Source organism: Glycine soja, chromosome 2, assembly GCF_004193775.1.
Source record: "Glycine soja cultivar W05 chromosome 2, ASM419377v2, whole genome shotgun sequence".
Taxonomy (NCBI): Eukaryota; Viridiplantae; Streptophyta; class Magnoliopsida; order Fabales; family Fabaceae; genus Glycine; species Glycine soja.
In genome coordinates this window covers 1,350,858-1,361,809 of record NC_041003.1, presented here as the reverse complement: position 1 = coordinate 1,361,809, position 10,952 = coordinate 1,350,858, and the positions used below count along the sequence as shown (strand labels likewise).

At 29.7% G+C, this 10,952-nt stretch overlaps 2 long non-coding RNA genes across 3 annotated transcripts; both read right to left on the bottom strand.

Annotated features, from left to right (window-relative positions):
• On the bottom strand, nucleotides 1-2,440 carry LOC114378681. Of its 2 annotated transcripts, none has more exons than XR_003659390.1 (2): nucleotides 2,175-2,440; nucleotides 1-388 (listed from the first exon to the last, which is right to left on the bottom strand). It is a non-coding gene; the product is annotated as an uncharacterized LOC114378681 (long non-coding RNA). The 2 variants fall into 2 exon arrangements; XR_003659391.1 differs by lacking the exon at nucleotides 1-388 and adding an exon at nucleotides 1,311-1,597.
• Nucleotides 2,441-7,180: 4,740 nt separating this feature from the next.
• LOC114378673 lies at nucleotides 7,181-8,213 on the bottom strand. The gene is made up of 2 exons (XR_003659389.1): nucleotides 8,102-8,213; nucleotides 7,181-8,019 (listed from the first exon to the last, which is right to left on the bottom strand). It is a non-coding gene; the product is annotated as an uncharacterized LOC114378673 (long non-coding RNA).
• Between the last annotated feature and the right edge of the window lie 2,739 nt (nucleotides 8,214-10,952).

Here is a 10,952-nt window from a genome sequence, read left to right as displayed (position 1 = left end):
TTAGAGGATAAAAAAATAGAAACTAAAATGGATATTGTCTTTATTATTGTTATAGATAAGTCTTCAGTCCACACCTACAAAGCCAGTCAATTTGCAGAAATTTGACTAGGGAAAACGACTCAATGTAATGTAGGTTCAATTTCAAATGATGTGGAAATCTACCTTACATAAACAAACAATTAAGAATGACAAAGAATGGGATTTTAATCAAAAGAAACATTAGTCGGCTATACTAACATATGTTTTGGAACCATTCAACTGCTACATATCATAGACAACCACCATGCTCTATCCATCCAAATATGTGGCTGTGGGTCAGAAGGAAAAAGTGAAATAGGAAAATGGTGTATCATTTCAAAACTGGTGAATGTGATTACGGTAGCGCAACCTGCATACACAATACAAAAACATTTGTTGTTTGTCTCCTCAAACAAAAGAAATGAGGAATAAGGAATTCGCTTATCCTTCTCAAACCAATAGGTATATGGCATGATGACTTTATTGACAATGAAGGAAAGGAAATTTATTAAAATAATAATAACAATTAAGCTCAATACGTTCGAGCAAAATATTATAGCTAACAATATGCAGTGAAACCAATATTATTCTAAAGGGAAAGGTATTTTCAATTCCGTCAAACTTTGGATCATTTGTAAAATTAATATCATCATGAACTTTGAGTTAATCTCAATTATTCTCTAAACTTTAACCATTTTCTTAATGAACCTTTCATGCAGACTCATGTGTTTGATCAAAGACATGAATCTATTAACTACCATCAAGATTTGTAATTAGGAAGATTTGAATATTCATTAAAATTAGAATCTAACTTTAAATTAATCAATGGTCTAGATTAACACATTTGGATGGATCAGATTTTGCCACATATCTACTGTTACTGACCAAACGAAAGCTGAACAAGACTACAGGAGGATCTATTGAAGTAATAGTTAAAGTTTAGAAAACAATTGAGACAACTCTTAAGTCTAACGAAGCTGGATATAGTTTTCGCATTAAGCATTAAAAATTTATTCTTGGAATGACAAGGTCATTTCATTCATAAGGCTAGGCACCTAGAAGTATGACTATTATACATGATTATGCAACATGAATATCTTCAATAAAACTAAATCATTTAGCTAAATGACTCATGACTCACGAGTATGTCAATATGGACACACAAAATTTGGAAATTGGTGATGCAATTGCGAAGTCATGTGCTCTAAGCTTATCCATTGCTGTGTTATCTGACACAAAATAATGATTAAATTAACCAACTGCCGAAACTTTCAAGAGGTTGCAAAGAACTAGAACAGCCATTGAATTAACTTTATTTGCCAAATAAAATTTTATTTTTTCATATGTTGGAAACTAGATGGCAACATGATTGATATCAGTTAGAGCAGGTACAATGCCTCGTTTATGGTAAAGGATATCTCAAATGTCAATAAATTTTTAATTATAAGGCATTATACATTGACCAGAAAATGAAATTGATGATATATGCAATTCCAACTTGTATAACCCCTGAATGCTCTCCTCATGAGCAATTCTCTTTAAGACAGATAGTGTGCGCCTATTGGGTACAACACCTACTCTGAAGAAACAAAGGAAGCAAACTTATTGCGCAAAATATGCACATACGTGCACCAAAGAATGGCAGGGTAAAGAAAGTAATGTAGTTCTATCGTAAATACAATACACAAAGTATACTTCTAACAACAGTTTCTTCAATGTCCACACATCCCTTCTGTTAAAGTAATAACATGGTCTGCCCAAGGCAAAAGCATATAAACTAGCTGTTTTATGAGTTCATTCTTTTTCCAATTCAATATGGATATAGTTTTTGTCATATTGTATGGATATTACACTGAACCCCAACAAACTAATGTCAAATTTATGGTGCCTTTATTGCCAGCTCAATTGATGATGAGAAATAGTTCTAGTAATGGTATATGCCAATTTCATAAAGAAAATAAAATTCTGAAGTATCTACTGCCAAGAGTCCAAGACATTGACGATAAACTAAGCAATCCAATAAAAGTGTTTTTAACTTTAACAAACCACTATTGCATATATTCTAAGCATTTAATGCACTCATGAATCAGGCCAATTTTATATGATAAGTTGATAGCATAGGCAAAAGATTTAGCATGAACTGAAAAGAAACACACTTGCTATCTAGTCTTCACAACCCAAAGCGGATTTGTAGCAACGACAGCTGCAGCTCCAACACCTGAAGCAGCTACCATATTTGCTCCAATTGAAAGATAATGTCTTTCATCTGCATACATACCATGGCTATTACAGTTTGTACATCTACATAAATGGATGTACACATCCACGCACAAACAGCAAGTTATGCCAAGTGAACGAGTATGGGTATAAAGAAATCTGCAATTGATAGGCCCATTATGTATGGTTAAGGTAGTGGCGGGGGAGTGAGGTTAGGTCCATGAATAAGTGAGATTAGGCCCATTTTTGTATTACAACTTTATGGTGATTTCTGATTTGGAGAAATAAGATGATGAGTTAAATAACCTTTTACCCCTATAAAATAAGTGAAAAATTGTGTTTTTAATCCTTATATTTGTATCAAAAAGTCGATCTATTTTATATGAAGAAAAAAAACTTATTTTTGGTCTCTTCTCACGTATGATGTTGATATCATTTCTTCCATGACAAATAGATTACATTGTTTATTTATTGTACAAATTCATGAAAGTAGCATTCAAGAAACAAACAATCAAAAGAAGATGCAAGAACAAATCTATAATAACTATTGAAGAATCACAATGAAAACAACCATAAAATGGAGCCCTTAAAAGTTTCAGTTCAATGTGTTTGGAAGAGACATTTTAATAACTTCCTTTAAAAAACTAAACAATTTTCCATGTCATTTTAATCATTTTTTTTGAAAGAAAATGCACTTTATTTGTCACGTCAGACAAAAGTTAATGTCGTTTAGGAGAATTTTGTGAGAAGGGATTAAAAACAAGTTTTTGTAAAGTGCAAGGACTAAATTGGATGATATAAAACTTCGAAGATTAGAAACAAGATTTCACGAAAATATAGGGACCAAAATCATATTTTTTTTCTAAAATAATATGTCTTTGATTTTAGTCCTTTAAAGTTCTTTTCTTTTTAGGTTATGTTTAACAAAACTAGCTAAAAATCATGAAGTAGAAAAACTAGTTTATTAAATTATAAGTGTTCAGTAAAATTAGCTGTTGAAGTAACTGTAAAGTGTAAAATGAAAAAAATAATAAATTCATAATTTATTTAAAAAGGATAATTAGAAAAATGGATAAATAAATTGAGGTTAAAAATAGAAGAAAATATAACAAACTAGAAGCTAACATTTTAAAAAACGTTACTTTATCATTTCAAAAAACCCTAGAAATTACTAAAAAAGCTTATTTACCAAACAACCAAACAAACTTTTCAACAAGTAAAAAAAGTTAGAAGTTAGTTGAAATGTTTTACCAAACATAGTTTTAGTCTTCTAAAAGATTTAATTTTTTTTTGTTTTTTTTCCTATTATCAAGTAACAACGTTAATTGATGCAGCATCAACCTTGACTTGTCATGCCATCAAGGAGTCAGATAGGACAGTCATGTAAAATAATTTTGGTAAAATGTGTTTTCTAATATCTCATTAACTAGTCTAACGTAATCAACTATTTTGAACAAATGAGAATTTAAAAACACATTTTACAAAATAAAAAAACATGATTATCTTGTTATACTCCTTGATGATGTAGCAAGCCAATGGACTACTAATATCATGCTAAGCCATCATTTAATGTTATTACTTGACAACAAAGACTAAAAAAATCTTTAACCAAATAAAATCAAAACAAAATAAAATAAAAATTAAAAACTAAATTTATAGGCATCAAAGAGATTTTTTAAGCCTAAAATGATTTTCTCTTACGAGAAGTAAGACATTGTTAACAAAATGAGTTTAAGGTGAATCAACTAAATAGGTGATACACACATGAGTTACCAATAACAATATTTGTTGACTTCAAGTTGGCTCATGAGGATACATTACAAACTATAAATATAAACAAGTAATTCACATAAAACTTGTTAGTGGAAGTAGTCTTAATTCATAAAATGAGAAATATAACAATATTTATTGAACAAATTACACAAATATTTTCTGATTTTTTGTCAAATTACCCATAGTATTTTTTTTATCTCTACACAAATCTCTCCTAAAAGTTTGAAAATCATGAAACTGACACCTCTTTTTACATTACACACCTTCCTTTAAGGTTTAAAAAATATTACATTGTGGATGGGAGGTCATTAATAGTCAAAATAACATGAATAAAGCATGTCTTTACATCTAATAGAATATTCTAAATCCAAAAGAATGAGACATACGTTAAAATGAGGCAGAAAGTCTTAAATAAAAAAATGAAACATGTCTCATCTAATAGAAAATCCTAAATCCAAAAAGATAAAAACATCTAACAAAAAGTCCTCCATTTTCTACACCCACATCTTTAACAAGAGCACCTTATTTGTGGATACCTTTGGAAGTTGTTTTGACTGGTTACAAATTGGATGAACCCTTCTCTGAAGGCCACACATGCTTTTTATGATCCAACCTAGAATTCATCTACCTTTGATGTTCATGGATTTCCATTACTGCTAACCATAATATAAAAGGAAAAGGAAGTTATTGTCCATGTCTTTTCTTAAAATATGGAATAATCCTATCATATGCTCAAGAGCAACTTAGTACTGTTAACAAAATTAAGCATTAAGAATATAACAAAGCAATAGCATAATCCAACGTACGCATTTCTGCAAAAGATGAGGTCATTTCAAAAATTAAATATACTTGTGTCTGATTATTTCTCTTGTTATGAAATATTAGCCACCAAATTAGCTTCCTCATTGCAGTTGAAATGTCTATCCTCACCTGGAGGGGGAGATTTCTGTCTCGAATCATGGTTCTTAATGTTTTGGTCCTGTAGAAAAAACTCCAGAATTAGATAATTTAGAGTGATTAATTAGTATTTTTTAGCAATTATATATATGTGAGATTTGTTGAATTATACCTTTATTTTAATATTATTTGTTTTTATGTGGAAGACAAGATTTATAGACATATATCTTAAAATAATACTTTTAAAGGCCCTATTAAAATAAATACCTAGATAGTTCTTTACAGCTATTAGCTGATGATGCTTAATTCAGGGGCGAATTTTCCTAGGTTTTCTTCTAATAATTAATATTTCTGTCTGTTGGGCTGTTCTGTAGTCCTTTTATTCATTAAAAAAAAAAAAAAACTTAGATGTATAACTGTTGATCACTTTGATGATCCTGAAAATTTGCAACACTCAGCATTAACAATAAAAGAGCGGATGATTATATTGTATCCATTATATCAAAGTCGGACTAATAATAATGTTCACTCATTAACTTCATATCACATTTTTTATAGTATAACATACTCAAATAAATCATTTAAAATATAATTCACTCAACATATAACTAACATAGTTATTAAAATATGAGTGGGTAAGGAAATTTCCCAACAAGATTTGCTTTGGGCTTTTGGCATCATAAGTTGTAGTCCTTCTTTAAGTGCTGAGATAGCAAGGTTTCATCTAGATCATCAACATACACGAATAACTACTTCCCCGTGCAATAGAAAATAAGTGGACATTGAAGCTTCTATTCAGTTAGGTGTGTTAGGTTGAACTGAAATATCATCAATACTACTTGCATATTTAACATCGTTTTCAGAATTTTTAAATTTTAAAGATGATTAATCATAAACAAAAGCCAATTCCAAGTTGTACTACAGTCACTTTCTGATGGTCTAAGTCAACACCGTTATCATAAGAATTGATTGCACAAGAGCTGGGACCAGAATAATTAACTACTGAGAATGTTGGATCCTAATTTGTTTTGATTCACGTGGCCACTTTCAGTAAAATCTCCATTCAGCTCATGCTCATGTAATGCATGTAGACATCATGTATCACCATAAAATAGTGGCACTATCAGCAAAACATGTTTGAGATTACTAAGTAGTATTAAACGAGAAATTTTCATCATTAAGCAAATGAATTAACTGAGATGATTAATGATATTGAATTTAAGTTTTGAATATTCAATTGTGTCAAGAGATAAGTTTTCAATTCTATCTGACTCGGATATAAATGTTTACAATATATATATAGGATACCTTTGGTCTAAAAAAACAAAAGCAATTATCTAACGAAATAATCTACCGTGCGTATGTCTTCTATATATACATCACGCTTACACGAGAGTGTACGGTTATAAGATTCCTTACTCTACATAGTAGCATTACCCTTTCTTTGTGTTACGTACGTGGAATGAGCATTTCCCTCATGAGTCATATTTGAATGTATTCAATGTTGTCTAAGGTGATATTGATTAGGGTCACTCAACGGAGGATGATTGATTGGTCCCTTTTAAGAGGTCTATCTATCTTACAGAGATGGTCCCTCCTCCTATCATGGTCGTGAAGGAGACAACCTTGTTTGTTTTTTTCTAAAATGGAAGTGGCAATACACAAAAACGTGATTTTTGGGAATTTAAGTCTGATGTCTCCTTTCCTTTTCCTTCCATATTGAATAATAATATCTCGAAAATATTTTTAAAATGATAATATTTTCTGTTGTAATTTTTTTAAAAAAATTCTTAGGTACTCTTAACATTGTTATCTAATTAAAATTAGAATTATAATTGTATCTCCATAATCTATATATGTTAACAATCAATGCAAAGCTTTATCCAGTCCTAATTAGAGAATTGTCTTATTTTTAACGAGTCTGCTAACAACTGTGTGGACAGAAATAGGTAAAGAATTGCATCAATATGTTTGTTTATTTTTTTTACTAAAAATCAAGATCAGAATAAATTGTTTATGTATTTTTACATAAAAACATTCTATTTTCCTGACACTAGCTAGCATTGTCCTTGTTTATTTAGAGACACCACAAAAAAGATTAGTAAAATTTAAAAATAGCATATTTGATTTCTGTTTTTTGTTTCCACCCATTGGTAAGCTCCTTCACTTCATCTTCTATTGATTTCTGAACTATATACTTCCATCCTATCTCTGTTACATCAATAGATAGCAAACAAGACCCCATGACCCCAAATTTGTGTGTGACACATAATAAACAAGGAACAAGAAATCTTTTTGTTTTTTTGTTTTTGGGGAGGGGCACAGGGATCCACCCCTTAGATAGTGTTTAGAAGAATCCAACTTCATCAAGCTTGTAACCAAAGTCATAACCTCATATGTGCTAAGCGCCAACACAACAAAATTAAAGATATGGAAATTAAATCAACAACATTGAATAGTTGGAGTTAAAACTTTGCAGCAAACGGGTGAGGAAAGGTCTGCATTTACATCAGAAAGGACCCTCCTCCATTAACTGCTAACTTCAGCCTTTTGGCCCAACCATGGACAAAAGCATTCATGTTTTGTCATAAAAACCTATCAAAAGTAAAGGTCTGCACGCACCTGCAGAAATTCAAACACTCTCAACAGCGTTTTCAATGGAGGGAGTCCTTTCTTGGGCACCCCAAACCCTAGTCCATTTTAGTTTACACAAGTGTTTTTCAACACAAACAGGTATGTTCCACGTGAACAAGGGGTTGTGATATTGAGGTGTTTCAGTGTTTGTCTAGAGAGGGAGGTTTGAACCATGTAAAATGTAAATACAATGCATGTGGGTCTTCCTATCATGCAAGAAATAAGAAGAATTAACCTCGGTGGACCACCGAATTTTTATGGTCCCCTGCTCTGCCACCCTAAATTAACTCACACCATGGTTTCTAGCTGCAAATGGATCCAAAGAACGCTTCTAAATTTCTTGGATACTTTCGTACTTTCTCCTTTGCTGCTCTTTTGTTCCTTTCCTTCGTGTTATGATGACCGCTTGAGACTCTGAAACCACATCTGCGACTGATTCTAGGATCTTAACCATTGTGTGTGGTTCCAGAATATAAGCATCTATACAATATCCAACCATAAGCAACACATCTAGACTAAACAAGAAAAACAGAGAAGAAAAATAATTGTTAGAGGAACCTACCTCCAATAAGTGTTATCAACCCTCTTTACTCTTCAAAGTTTTAGTTTTTCAGATCCTCACTTGTTCAAACTTATTGTGTGTATTATCTTAAAAAAGGAATAGGGAAGACAATGTTTAGCATATGTTATTTAATTATTTAGTAAAAAGTGTACGTATTAAATTATTAATTAAAGACATTAAGGTATTTCACATAAAACTTATATGGCTAGACAACGTACAAGTTTTTTTTTTAATTATTAAACCTTTAAATGGTTTAAGAAACCACATTGAGCTGGCCAAAGTAAACATGGCCTTCAACGTCAATTATGTACCGTACGATTTTAATATTATTAAAACTAGTAGCCACATGGAGGCACTAAAAAGCAACAAGTAATTCCAAAAAATGGCCCGCGTCATGTAGCATCAAAACGACCGAAATGGAACAAAATAAAATCTCTTTTGATTTGTCTTCAACCTTTCATTTTGATCCGGTTGTGACCCACAAACCCGAATGGAAACCGGATGGTTTTCAATCATTTACAAAATCAAAATTATCATTTTAAATCACAGATAAAAAAAAATTGATTCCAATATGATTTTCAAGCTTAATATGAATTAAAACGTTCAAAAATAAAGTGTTAATATCTCAAAAAAAAATAACAATGTGAGTGCCAAAACAGAAGCAAGGTAAAGACAAATCAAGTTCTGATACTAAATGTAAAGTTTATACATAGATTAGTTTGAACCAAAAGCAACAAATTCATATCAAACAATAGAAATAGAGAAGAAAAATAATTTTCAGAGATACCTATCTCGAGGCATTGCTATCAATCTTCCTCAGCTTTGATAATTTTAGTTTTCCCGCTCAAATTTTTTGATGGTGTGTTTTATTGAAGAGGTTATAGAATTTTGTCCATCACAAAGTTCAACAAAACATGAATGAATTTGGACAAAAAAAATCATATACAAAAACTCACTTCCCACAAAATCACAACAAAAAGAATAATATAAAAAATAGGAACTAAAAAACTAAAAATTCCAACAATATACGGTATATATGGACATGTATAAATACTTCATTGACATTTACACGTCAGATTTCTCTCTATCTCTTATATTTGCTTTGTGATATCATGCATGTTACTTGTCAATTATCATAGTCTTGGTGTACATGGATCATGAAAAATTATGCATAAACACTTATAAGTTATTATAGACACTCAAAAAGAGATAAGGAGAGAAGAAAGAAAAATGTAAAAAAATATGAAATAAATAAATAAATGTCAAATATATATATATAAATTATAGCATAGTTATATATCGTTACTCATTGATCATTATTTGTATCCAACTTCTTTCCCATGAGAGTTCAAAATAAGTAATTCTTTTATGATCACAAACTTAAATTCAATTTCTTTACCCAAAGATTAAACAATCGAGATCATAGTTAATGTTAGGGAAAATAGTGTTTAACTCCTTTAAACTTTATTTTCTTATAAATAAATATTTTAAACTTTAATTTTATTTAAATTTATCCTTAATTAAACTTTATCTTATTTCTAAATAGACACCATAAATTTTAATTTTATTCTAATTGATCCTTAAACTTTATCATTTTTATAAATAGACACCTTGAACCTTAATTTTATTCTAATTTATCCTTTTTAAAGATAGTTCTTTCTATCAAATTATAGTTATATTATTCAATTTCTCTACATAAATTATAGTAACTATCTTGAACGACAATTTTTTTAAGAATTATTCTTCAACGAGAACATTTTTAGAAATTTTTAACCTCTTATATCTTTCAATCTATCTTATTTATTTTCAAATTAATTTTTAAATGGCCAAAATTTTAAAATAAATTTGTATCACAATATAAATAATTTATCACAAATCTAGAATATAATTTGTATATTCAAAAGTATTTATTTGTTATAAAATTTAATTATAATATAATTTATATATTCAAAACTATTTATTTATTTTAAAATTTAGTTATATAAAATAAATATTTATATTGTGTATTTTACAAACTAAAATACTATTTTATCTTAAATGTCAATCATTCATGAATTTTTTTTCTTTCGTTACAATTAGTTTTCCTTATTATATTACTCCTTATATTTATTTATTATTTTGTTTCCTTTTAAAATTTGTATACACCCTAGGGGCTGTGAATTTTTTAATATTGAACTGGGATGGAAAGTAATACATAAAATAGAGATTAATTAAAAAAAATCCCTTTTCACTTATCTGGTAATGCATAGAAACCAGGAGAGTGGGATTTTTTTTCTTCATGTGGGACCATAAAGAAAAAACTATCTTATACATATTCTTTTCTTTTTCACACTCACTTTTTCCATCCATGTAAATAAAGCACGGACAAATTTTTATATTTCTTTTTTTCTCTCTTCTTTATCCATCCAATAAACATTTTTTTTTCCATTCAAACATAGCATAACAAAAGTCATCCCCCAACAACTCAGTCCTGATGTCATGAGCGTAACCAAAAAATAAAAACAAGAAATTTATTTAAATAAAAAAAAGTTGCTCATTTTTACAAACTCCCTTTCTGTGGTTTTAATTATCGTACCTGTAGTTAAGTGTTTTACTATTTTAAACATTCCATAAAGAAATTGGTTAAAGCATCCTCGTCAAGATGAAGATAATGGTTTAGACTTTAGAGAATTGCTAGGAGGATTGTTGAATTGCCTTCCTTGTAACCTCATTTAGAGGGACAGAATTGGTAGACTTCATATGCATTACAGATGATCAATAACGAGTTTTTTTTTTTTCTCCATATATATAATTGCGTATGAAGTTATGGATTACCCGTAAGGCTATAAGAAATTTAGATTACAAAATAGGA